At 35.7% G+C, this 12,495-nt stretch overlaps 1 pseudogene; it reads left to right on the plus strand.

Moving 5' to 3' along the window:
• Positions 1-7,583, plus strand: part of LOC101439055 (T-complex protein 1 subunit zeta pseudogene) — a 34,524-nt pseudogene extending 26,941 nt beyond the window's left edge.
• Positions 7,584-12,495: the final 4,912 nt, after the last annotated feature.

Genomic DNA, 12,495 nt, shown 5'->3' on the forward strand with positions numbered 1-12,495 from the left:
GGCATCCTTGTCTTGTTCCTGATTTTAGTTGGAAAGCCTTCGGTCTCTCACCATTGACTATGATGTTAGCTGTGGGTTTTTCATATATTCCCTTTATTTTGTTAAGGAAGTTTACATCTCTTTCCTAGTTTTCAGTGTTTTTATCAAGAAAGGATGCTGGATTTTGTCAAAAGACTTCTCTAATCAATGGTATGATCATGCAGGTTTTCCCCTGCATTTTGTTAATGTGGTATATTACATTAATTGATATTCTTATGTTGAACAACCCTTGCTTACCTGGGATAAAACACACTTGATCATGTTGCACAATATTTTAGTGTTCTGTTGCATTCGATTTTCAAGTGTTTTCTTGAGGATTTTGTGTATATATATATATATACTTAAGAGAAATTGGTCTGTAATTTTATTTTCTTGTAGTATCTTTATTTGGTTTTGGTATTAGGGTGATGTTAGCCTCATAGAGTCAGTTGTGTAGTGTTGCCTCTTCTTCAATTTTGTATATGAGTTTGAGCAGAATTGGCATTAATTCTTCTTGGAATGATTGGTAGAATTCACCTATGAAGCCATCTGTTCCTGGGCTTTTCATTGTTGGGAGGTTGTTTTAGGTCTGCCAATGCAAAATACCAGGAATGGGTTGGCTTTTATAATAGCAATTTATTAGGGTAAAAGCTTATAGTTCTTTTTTCATGTGTTCTGTTTATATAAGACTTCAGTAAAAGGACTAGGACCCACCCTGTGTCCCCACAATCTTATTAAAGGCCTGTAACTGAAATAATCTAACAAAAAATCCCTTGAGTAAATATAACAAAAAGGTCCCATGGATAATAGGATCACATGCACAGGAATGAGTTATATTAAGAATATAATTTTCTGGGGTCCACAAAAGACTCAAACCAGGAGAGGAAGTTTTTGATGACTGATTCAATCACTTGTGATTAGTTTGTTCAGGTCTTCTTTTTCTTCCAGAGTCACTATAGATTGTGTGTTTCTATGGATATGTCCATTTCATCTAGGTTGTCTAATTTGTTGGCTTACAGTTGTTTGTAGTATCCTCTTAAGATCCTTTTTATTTCTGTGAGGTCAGTTGTAATATCCCCCATCTCACTTCTGAATTTATTTGCAGCTTCTCTTTCTTTCTGTGTCAATCTAGATAAGGGTTTGCCAATTTTATTGATCTTTTCAAAGAACCAACTTTGAATTCTGTTAATTCTATTATTTTTAAATTCTTGTTTTCATTTATTTCTCTTCTAATCTGTGTAATTTCTTTCCTTCTGCTTGCTTTGAGATTAGATTGCTAGTCTTTTTCTAGTTCCGCCAGGAGTGCAGTTCAGTCTTCGATTTTATCTTCTTTCTTTTAATGTAAATGTTTAGGGTTATAAATTTCCCTCTCAGTACTGTCATCACTGCATCCCATAAGGAATGTGAATCACTTTTCTCTTGCTGCTTTAAAGATTTTCTCTTTATCTTTGGTTTTTAGCATTCTGATTAGTATGTATCTTGGAATATGTCAATTAGGATTCATTCTGTTTGGATTAGGTTGAACTTCTTTGACATGTGTAATTATGTCTTTCATAAGAGTTGCAAAATTTTGGACCTTTATTTCTTCAAATATTCTTTCTTCGCCTTTTCCCTTCTCCTTCTGGGATACCTATGGTGTATATGTTTGTGTGCTTTATGCTATCACTCAAATCTCTGAGACACTGAAATTTTTAAAAATATTCTTTTCTCTATCTGTTCGTCTGACTTCATGATTTTTTTTAAAGATTTATTTATTTAATTACCCCCCATCCCCCGGTTGTCTGTTCTCTGTGTCTATTTGCTGCATCTTGTTTCTTTGTCCACTTCTGTTGTTGTCAGCGGCACGGGAAGTGTGGGTGGTGCCATTCCTGGGCAGGCTGCACTTTCTTTCACACTGGACAGCTCTCCTTATGGGGTGCACTCCTTGCGCGTGGGGCTCCCCTACACGGGGGACACCCCTGTGTGGCGCGGCACTCCTTGCATGCATCAGCACTGCGCATAGGCTAGCTCCACACGGGTCAAGGAGGCCTGGGGTTTGAACCATGGACCTCCCATGTGGTAGACAGACGCCCTAACCACTGGGCCAAGTCCGTTTCCCCCTGACTTTATGATTTTGATCACTCTGTTTTGCTATTCAAGTCTGCTATTGTATGCCTCTGGTATATTTTTAATCTCTGCAATTGTGCTTTTTACTCCATAATTTTTTATACTTTCAAATTCTTCTCTTTGCCTGAATGTTGTCTTTGTAAAATATATCTCTTCACACTTGTTTTCCTTCATCTCCTTGAATTGATTTAGGAGATTTGTTTGAACTTCTTTGATTAGTTGTTACAAATTCTATGTCTCCTCTGAGTTTTTAATTTGTTCCCTTGACTGAATCATATCTTCCTGTTTTTTAGTAGTGTTTTTCTTATTTCTAGGCATCTGATAATCTTGATGAGTTAATTCTGAAGGTCAGTTTCTCCCTTTTGTCTAGGGTTTTATTGTTGATTGACTTTGTGTTAAAGCTCTTTTTTGAAGCTTGGTCCAACTTATCTTGGACCTTTAGAGTAGCCTGAGTTTAACAGTCAGATTTTCTCAGCTCTTCTTCATCTGATTCTTGTCCTGGATATGTGGTACAATTTTTAAGATTGCATTTTTTGTGTAATTGTTTTACCTCCAGGAGAAAGCTCCTCTTCCTCTGTTCCTTCTCTGGGAATCTTGATCTGTTCTTTGTTTTTGTGCCAAACTTACTCCTCAGTTCCTATGATTTGTTTAAATTCTCTCCCTCACTCAGTGTCCCATTTTCCTTATGCTTCTCAGTTCTGGACCCTCCGTCTTAGCAGAAGTTCAGTTTAATCCCCTTTAAAATTTTGTTTTTCTCTATGAGCCCTCTGCCTCCATTTTCTTCCCCATTAGGTATCCTGCCTCAGGGAGCTAGATACAGTCAATCCAGAAAGGTGGGTCACTTCAGAAAAAGCCATTTGACATTTAGGGAGGCTAGCCAATAGTACGTGGCTTATAAGTGCAGCACTTAGTTGCCACTCTGCTGGGGTTTCTCTGTTTACCTTATAGGGGCCCTTTTGTATGCAGAACTCCTCAGCAGACAGTGTTCTACCCAGGGTGCCTGCAGGCTTGGGCTCCTGTGCCTGGATATATGTGAGATTCTAACTTCTGTGAATTCCTCTATAGTCTGTGTCCCCAGTGAGAGGGACCTGGGTTGCATGGGACCAAATGAGGAGGAATGGAGAGGACTGGCCAGTCCGGGACAGAAGTTTCCTACCTGATATTGATTTTTTCAATTCAGGATTTGTGGAATCCTTATCCCATCTCTACCATCCTCCAGATGTCTAAGCAGTGGAATTTATCCTTATATTCACAGCATCTCTGAGAAGGTTTTTCTAGGAGCTGTCCTATGCTGCCATGTCTATGGTGTTACTCTGCTTTGATTTCCTTCTTATACTTCTTTAGCTGTCTACAAGCTGCTTCTGCTGACTGGACAAGTTCTGGGAGTAGAAGTACAAGACAAATTTCCTTGTTCTATTTTTTTTATGCTGCTGCCCAACTAATTGGCACCAATATTTTGGCACTCCAGTGGAGATGACTTTGTTCCCTCCGGAAAAGGGCCAGGGACCCACGATGTGAGCACAGGCTAACTTCATACCATACAAAGAAGGAGTGGATGAACAGCTAGAAAGTGTACCAATAGCTTCTTGTACTGTTTTTAAAGCTGTGTTTTCTTGATTTGGCACTCGCCCTGTTGCTCCAACCCTTTAATTGGTTTCTGGAGTTTGATGATGAAGGTTTTGCAGGTTTTTGCTACTTGTTCAACGATTCTTTGGAGGAATAGCACTTTGGAGCACCTTTATGCCGCCATCTTGAACATATAATCTCCCCATGGTTCGTTTTTGGCATGATAAAAATGTTCTGGAATTAGATAATGTTTCTGGGTGTACAACCTTGTGAATGTACAAAAAGCTATTGAACTGTACACTTTAAGATACTGAATTTTGTAATAAAAATAGAAAACATACAAAAATGGGACTATACAACACAAACAGCTAATTCTATTGTCAATGATGGACAATTAGTGCAGTTAGAAAATGTTCTTTCATGAATTGTAACGAATATTCCACACTAATTCAAGATGCTAATATAAGGCTGGTTTATGGGAACTCTGTATTTTATACATAATTTTTTTTCTATAGATCTACAACTTCTCTATTTAAAAATGACTGAACTTTGTGGTTTGTCAATTATATCTCAATAGAACAGTATAAATGGAAGGCACATGACCGTTCAATATTTGCTAAAATATCATAAAATACATATGTATTTATCTGCATTTAAATAAGATCTTAAATTCTGCCAAAAGATGATCTAAGACTCTTAAGTACTTAAAAATTACAACTAACCACTCTTCTAAATGTCTCTTTTTAAAAAAGACCGAAATTACAAATCATCCAGAAATTAAAGAAAAGAGATCATTTTATCAGGTCCTACTGGATATAGTTAAGCTGTTCATTGAAAATAATTTAAGATCCTAAATGCTTTTATTGTTAAGAAAATAAAAGAATTTCACTACTTTGCTTTTATTGAAAAGCAACAAAAGTTAAATAAAATATAGCCAAAGAAAGATGAATTTCAATTAATGAATCTGAAAACTAACAAAATTTTAAAGATAAACCAAAAAGCTTTTTAAGGCCAATATAGTAGATAAAACCCTTGTAAGACTGAGTTACTTTATAAAAGGTAGAAAAGAACAAAACACAACATTAACATAAAAGAAAGATGACCACATATTATAAGTAAAAAAATAATTAAGTGTACTAGGGTATTACATCAATTCCATGACAACAAATTTGAAAATACAGAAAATAGGAACACTGAGGAAAATACAGTTGACCTTAACAGATGCCAGAGGATAAAGTGAAATAGACCAATAACAGGACATGAAATATAAAAGTAATTAAATATCTTCCTTTTTTTGAATAGGCACTGAACTTAGATTTTATTGCTGAGTTCAAATAATGTTTATTTTAAAAAGACTTATATTATGTAAACACTGAGCACAGAAAAATATGGAAATCTAATTTACTAATTTTATGAGTCTCTTGTAAACTTGAAACCCAAATCTGATAACAATATTGCAAAATGGGAATCTATAGATCGATTCTTTTGAAATGTAAATTTAAAGTTATAAAGCTTAGCAAAATGAATCCAGCATTGCCTTAAAAGAACAATATGGTAAGAGCAAGTAGTGTTTACTCCAGGAATAAATATGTTTCAACATTAAGAAATCTATTGACATTGTTCATTTTATTAACAAATTAAGGGAGAAAACACATTTCATCTTATCAATAGATGTAGAGAAAACACAATTCACCTTATCAATAGATGTCCACAAGGCACTTGAGACATTCTTAATAAAGGCTGTAAAATAAAAATCGAAAACATTTTAAAAGAATAAAAATAATTTCCCAAAACCAATAGGATACATATTATTACTTGGTAAAATATTGAATTCATTTCCACTAAAATAAACAAAAAAGAAAACCTTGAGGTTGACCGTTTCATTATTCAAAAATATTTTGTGTTGTTAAAACAGAAGGAATATAAGAAAAAATTGATATAATTGGTATAGGAATTAGAAAAGAGAATAGATTATATATTTATATACGATATATTAGGTACTTAGAAACCCTAAGGAGACTCTACTAAAAATTATAGATTTAATGAATGGCTTGGTATCATGGCTGATTCTAAAATTAAATTTATGAAAATCAGGGGGTTTCTTCCTCTTCCTCTGCTGGGTCAGCTGCGGCTGCCGTGAAGACCCCGAATCCCAAGGTGGAGGTGGCCAGAGCCCAAGCGGCACCGGCTGCCAACATTAGTGCGGCACAAGGGCTGCAGGACGTGCTGAGGACCAACTGGGAGCCCTAGGGGACCATGACGATGCTTCTTTTTGGTGCTGTAGACATCAGGTTTACCAAAGATGCAATGTGTGGCTTCATGAAATGCAAATTCAACACCCAACAGCCTCCTTAACTGCAAAAATGAAGTAACTGGCGATGGTACTGCTTCCAATGTCCTGATCATTGGAGCGCTGCTGAAACAAGTGGATCTTTACATTTCTGAGGGTCTTCATCCCAGTATAATAACAGAAGGATGTGAAACTGCAAAGGAAAAGACACTTCCATTTTTGGAACAAATCAAAGTAAGCAAAGGGATGGGCAGAGAGACACCTCTGGGTGAGGCCAGAACATCTCTACATACTAAAGTTCATTCTGAATTTGCTGATGGACTCCATTTTGGCCATTAAAAACAAGATGAACCTATTGACCTTTTCACGGTTGAGATCATGGGGACAACACAAAAATCTGAAACTGATACAAGCCTAATCAAAGGGCTTATTTTGGACCATGGGGCACAGCATCCTGATATGAAAAAAGCAGGTGGGGCAGATGTGGCTCAAGCAGTTTGTGCCTACCTCGCACCTGGGAGGTCTGGGTTCAGTTCCCATTGCCTCCTGAAGAAACAAAAACAACAAGCAAAACAAATGAAAAAGCCAACTCAGGGAAGCTGATGTGGCTCAGTGGTTGAATGCTGGCTTCCCACTTATGAGGTCCTGGGTTCAATCCCTAGCCCTCGTTACCTCAAAAAATAAAAAAATTAAAAAAAACAAAATCAAGTAGAAGATGCCTACATTTTCACGTGCAATGTGTCCTTAGAATATGAAAAAACGGAAGTCAACTCTGGCTTTTTTTTATGAGTGCAGAAGAGAGAAGCTAGTAAAAGCAAAAAGAAAATTCATTGAAGAGAGAGTTAAAAAAATAGAACTGAAAAAGAAAGTATACGGTGATTCAGTAAAGGATTTCTTGTCATTAATCAAAAGGGAATTGACCCCTTTTCCTTAGGTGCTCTTTCAAAAGAAGGCATAGTAGCTCTGTGCAGAGCTAAGTGATGGGGTAACTCTAAATTCTTTGGATGACCTAAATGCTGACTGTTTGGGGGCATGCAGGCCTTGTCTATTAATGTATGAGTATACATTGGGAGAAGAGAAGTACACCTTTATTAGGAATGTAACAATCCTCATTCTGTCACATTATTGGTGAAAGGCCCAGATGAGCACACACTTACTCAAATCAAAGCTGCAATAAAAGATGGCCTGAGGACTGTAAAAAATGCCATTGATGATGGCTGTGTGGGTCCAGGTGCTGGTGCAGTGGAAGTGGAAATGGCAGAAGCTCTGGTGAAATACAAGCCCAGTGTAAAGGGTAGGGCCCAGCTTGGAGTCCAAGCATTTGTTCACACATTGCTCATTATTCCTAAGGTTCTTGCTCAGAACTCTGGTTTTGATCTTCAGGAAACAGTGGTAAAGGTACAAACAGAACATTCAGAATCCAGTCAACTTGTAGGTGTAGGTGTAGACTTGAACACAGGTAAGCCAATGGCAGCAGTGGAAGTAGGCATATGGGATAACTACTGTGTAAAGAAACAGCTTCTGCACTCCTGCACTGATTGCCACCAACATTCTCCTGGTTGGTGAGATCATGTGAGCTGGAATGTCTTCTCTAAAAGGTTGAACTGAAGGTTCCCTTGTACTGTTTGAATCAGGAAGACTTGACAGAGTGAATACAGCCATGGAATTTTTGTCCAAGCTTCCAAAGACTCTCAAAGGAATATTTCCCCCCATGTTAAAATAGGAGGACATTGGCACATTTTCAAATTATGAAGTTCTGAAATGATAATTACAGTGTTTTCTAAATTGCACTGAAGTGTATATTCATAAAGCAGGTCCTTTTTACTTGGTGAACAGGATGTTTTACTTTAGCTGCAGTGACATTAAGTTACATGTTAGAGAAGCTTATTTTATCTACTTTGTTATTAAATATCCTTCACAAAACAAATTTTAATGATTTAGGAATTTTATGGATGTATTTATCTAAGTTGCCTATTATTGAGCATGTTTTAAGTTTTCTGCTATTGTAAATAATACTTAGGTAACAAATTTTTTAAAGCATTTCTATTTCCTTAGTATAAATTCCTGTGAATAGAATTACTGCATCAATTGGGCTTTTCACACTTTCAAAATAGTTTTGTAAAATACTTTCCCAGAAAAGTCTAAAGTAAGTGGAAGGAGGGAGGCAAGGGAGTCAAAGAGCTGCAAGTATAAAATGGCAAAAATAGAGAGAGAGGGAAGAAGATGCCTGAGCAGGGTGACTACGGGAGTGGGGGTATTAGTGATTTTCAGGCTGACCATATTTTCTTGTTTATGAAACTTTACTTGTTCAGAAATGGCCATCCCAACCCCTCTGGTGTTCTCACCCAGGTTACTGTTCCTCATAAGTGTTTCCTCAAAATTGTTTTTATACAGTTGCTATTCTGCTTTCTTTGAAGATATAATTGTGTGTTACTAAGTGAGTGTGCAATAAATCTTAAGGCAAAGCCCAAAGAAAAGAATCACTTGCTCTTCTCTTTATAAACAATAAGTTAGAAATGCAAAATGAAAAAGTATTCCACTAGTAAGAGCAGTGAAATATTTAATATACCTTGAAAAAATTAATGAGAAAAGTCAAAACTTGTATAAAGAAAGTTAAAAATGTATTAGAGGTAAAAAACACATGAGTATATAAAGTATTTATTTAACTTTTTAAATAAAAATTCCTAGTAAAAGAAATGCAAACTACCCATTTATATGTAAGAGAAAAATCTAAATCACTAGTAGTTATTGAAATGCATTTAAAAATAATCAACAACGAGACATTATTTTTCATGCAACAGATTAACAATGTTAAACCATGTGGTAACATTCATGAATAGCATTCTGAAATAGACTGGTGAGAGTATTGGTGATATTTCAATATCTATTAAAATGAAAAAGAGTAATAACCTTTGACCAACTAAGTCTACTTGAGAACTTTATTCTACTGAAATGAAAGCACAAGTAAGTTTTATTTTAAATTGTAACCTTAAACTTTTATGATGTAAATATTCAAACATACCAAAAAATGGAGAAAATAGTATAATGATTTCTCATGTACCCATTACCCAGCTTTATCAACATTTATTAGTGTTTTTCCTAACATGTTTCATCTATTCTATCCCAATGTTTTGTTCTTTGCTAGAATATTTAAGAGTAAAATCCAAACATCAGGTTATTTCACTTATAATTATTTTGATATATATCTCTGATAAGATCTCTTTCTTAAGCATTACTCTCGTGCTATCAGCATTAAGTTATTCCTTAATGTCATCTAATATGTACTGATGTTCAGATTTTTCCAATTATCTCAAAGAACTCTTTTGTATATTTACTTTGAGTCCTTGCTAAAGCCACTTATCAGTTCTGTAAACTTTTTGTAGATTCCTTAGAATTCCTTCCTTTATTTTCTGAATATGGCATAAGTTGATTATTGAATAATCAGGTTAAAGCTGGTTTTGTACAGTGAGTAGAGAGTGTCCCCTCCTCTGTTTCCTGAAAGAGTTTGCATAGGACTTACATTATTTACAATTCATGTGTAGAGACATAAGAGCCTGGAGTCTGATTTGTGGAAAGGTTTTAACTACACATTAAATTTCCTTTATAAATACAGGATGATTCAAGTAAACTCTTTCTTGAATATTCTTGGGTCAGTTTTGGAAAATAGTACTTTTCAAGAAATATGTTCATTTAATCTAAGTCATAAAATTTCTGGAACAAAGTATTCTGGTTTTTTTTAACCGTTATCTTTCTAATGTTTGTTTAATCTGTATGGTGACTCTGTTTTCATCGCTGATGTTGGTTGTTTGTGTCTCTCCTTTTTGGTGAATCTAATTAGATGCATATCAGTTGTATTGATCTTCCCAAACTCAACTTTCAATTTCACTGATTTTCTCTATTGCTTTCTTGTATTACACATAATGCATTTCTGCTCTTGTGTTTATTATCTTTTTCTTCTTGCCCTGCTCTTAATTTTCTAGTTTTGTTAAGGTATAAAATTAAATCACTAGTTTTAAAAAATATTTTGTTCTTCTAGTATAATTTCTCAAAGCTATAAATTTCTTTCTTAGTGCTGCATTAGTTGTATTCCATAAAATTAGATAAGCTGTGTTTTCATTATTATTCTGTTTAAAATATTATAATTGTTTAAAAGTGAGTTATGTAATCTGCAAATATTTGCTGTTTTCCCCAGTAAAGTTTTGTGGTTGATTGCTAATTTAATTGCACTGTAGTCAAGACATATTATGTATGACTTTAATTCTTTTAAATTTGTTAAGACTTGTTTTATATCCCAAAATATGACCTATCTTTTATGAATATTTTATGCTCACTTGAAAAGAATATGTATTCTGCTGTTCTTAAATGTAGTGATCTATTAATATCAATTAGTTCAAATTGGTTGATGGTCAGGTCTTCTGTATCCTTACTGATTTTCTATCTACCTGTTTGTCTTAGTTTCCCTGCTGCTAAGACAAATACTGTATAAGTGGTTAGCTTAAAAAAATGGGAAGTTATTGGCTTACGGTTTTGAGACTTGGCGAAATCTGAAATGGAGGCATCAGCAAGGTGATGTTTTTTCCCTGAAAACTGTGGCATTCTGGGAATGGTTGCTGGCAATCCTTGGGTCCTTGGCATTACATAATAATGCACATGGTGGCATCTTCTTCTTACTCTTCCAAGTTTTGTTGACTTCCAGCTTCTTTCTCCTCTACATGACTTAATCTTTATAAAGCTACCAGTAATAGGTTTAAGGTCCAACCTCATTTAGTTGGACCATCCCTAACTAAAACAACATCTTCAAAAGGTCCTATTCATAATGGATTCACATCCACAGAAATGGTCCAAGAACAAGAACATGATTTATTCTGGGGTACATAATTCAACCTACCACATTCTTCTAAATTGTCGAGAGAGGGGTATTGAAAATGCCAGTATAAAATGGATTTATCTATTCCCCTCTTACTTCTGCCTTCTTTTGCTACATGTATTTTCAAGTCACATTATTGGATACATAAACATATAGAGTGATTGATTATATCTCCTTGATGAATTGAATTTCCTTTATCATGAAATATCCCTAATGGTACCTGGTAGTATTTTTATTCCAAATTCAACTTTAACAGCTGCTAATTATCCCAGCTTTCTCACAATTAGTGTTTTTATGACATATTTTTATATCCTTTTACTTTTTAAAAAAATTTATTTTATTTATTTCTCTCCCCTTCCCCCCACCCCAGTTGTCTGTTCTCTGTGTCTATTTGCTGCATCTTCTTTGTCCGCTTCTGTTGTCAGTGGCATGGGAATCTGTGTTTCTTCTTGTTGCGTCATCTTGTTGTGTCAGCATTCTGTGTGTGTGGCGCCATTCCTGGGCAGACTGCACTTTCTTTCGCACTGGGTGGCTCTCCTTATGGGGTGCACTCCTTGTGCTTGGGGCTCCTCTATGCAGGGGACACCCCTGTGTGGCACGGCACTCATTGCACGCATCAGCACTGCACATGGGCCAGCTCCACCCAAGTCAAGGAGGCCCAGGGTTTGAACCGCAGACCTCCCATGTGGTAGACAGATGCCCTAACCACTGGGCCAAGTCTGCTTCCCTCCTTTTACTTTTAACCTATTTGTATCTTTAGATTAAGATTTATCGATATGTTTCTGGTAGACAGCATATAATTAATATTTCTTTTTTATTCATTATGAAAATCTCTGTGCATTTAGATCTTTCATATTTAATGTCTTGCTCTTTGTTTTCTGTCTATCCCAACTGATTTTTTTAATATATCATTTTTTTATCCCTCCCCTTGTAGCTTTTTCTGTACTGTTCACTCTCTGTGTCAATTCACTTTGTGTTCTTCTGTGTCTCTATTTATTTATTTTATTTCCCCTCCCCCCTTGTGGCTTGCTTGCTGTCTGCTCTCTGTGTCAATTCTCTGTGGGCTCTTCTGTGTTCTCGCTTGTTTCCCTTCTTTTCTGTTGCATCACCTTGCTGAATTGGCTCTCCACAAAGTCTGGGAGTCAGGCAGTGCTCTGTTGTGTCTGCAGGCTGGGTGGTGCGCCATAGCATGCAAGTGAACCTGCTTTCACAAGGAGGCCCCTGGATGCGAACCGAGGACCTCCCATGTGGTAGACAGGAGTTCATCTCTTTGAGCCACAGCTGCTTCCCACAACTGATTTTTCTTGTTTTCTCTCTTCCTGACTTCTTTTGGACTAACTGAGCATTTTTATGATTTAACTTTATGGCCACAATTGGCTTATAAACTTATTAACTATAGCTCTTTGATTTAGTTTTTAGTGCTTGCTCTATGTTACAATGCCTTTTCAACTTTTCATGTTACACCATAAATGATATTATACCACTTCATTTCTAAGCAAAGGACCTTTTAGCAATCATTATTATTTTTGCTTTAAATATACATATGTAAAAAACCCATAATACATTATTTTATTTTTGCTTTATTTTTAAATAAAGTGAAAATTTTTAAGTTTTTAATATTTATCCACATACAATTTCCAGAGTTTCT

The sequence above is a fragment of the Dasypus novemcinctus genome, chromosome 8 (assembly GCF_030445035.2).
Source record: "Dasypus novemcinctus isolate mDasNov1 chromosome 8, mDasNov1.1.hap2, whole genome shotgun sequence".
In the NCBI taxonomy this organism is placed as follows: domain Eukaryota; kingdom Metazoa; phylum Chordata; class Mammalia; order Cingulata; family Dasypodidae; genus Dasypus; species Dasypus novemcinctus.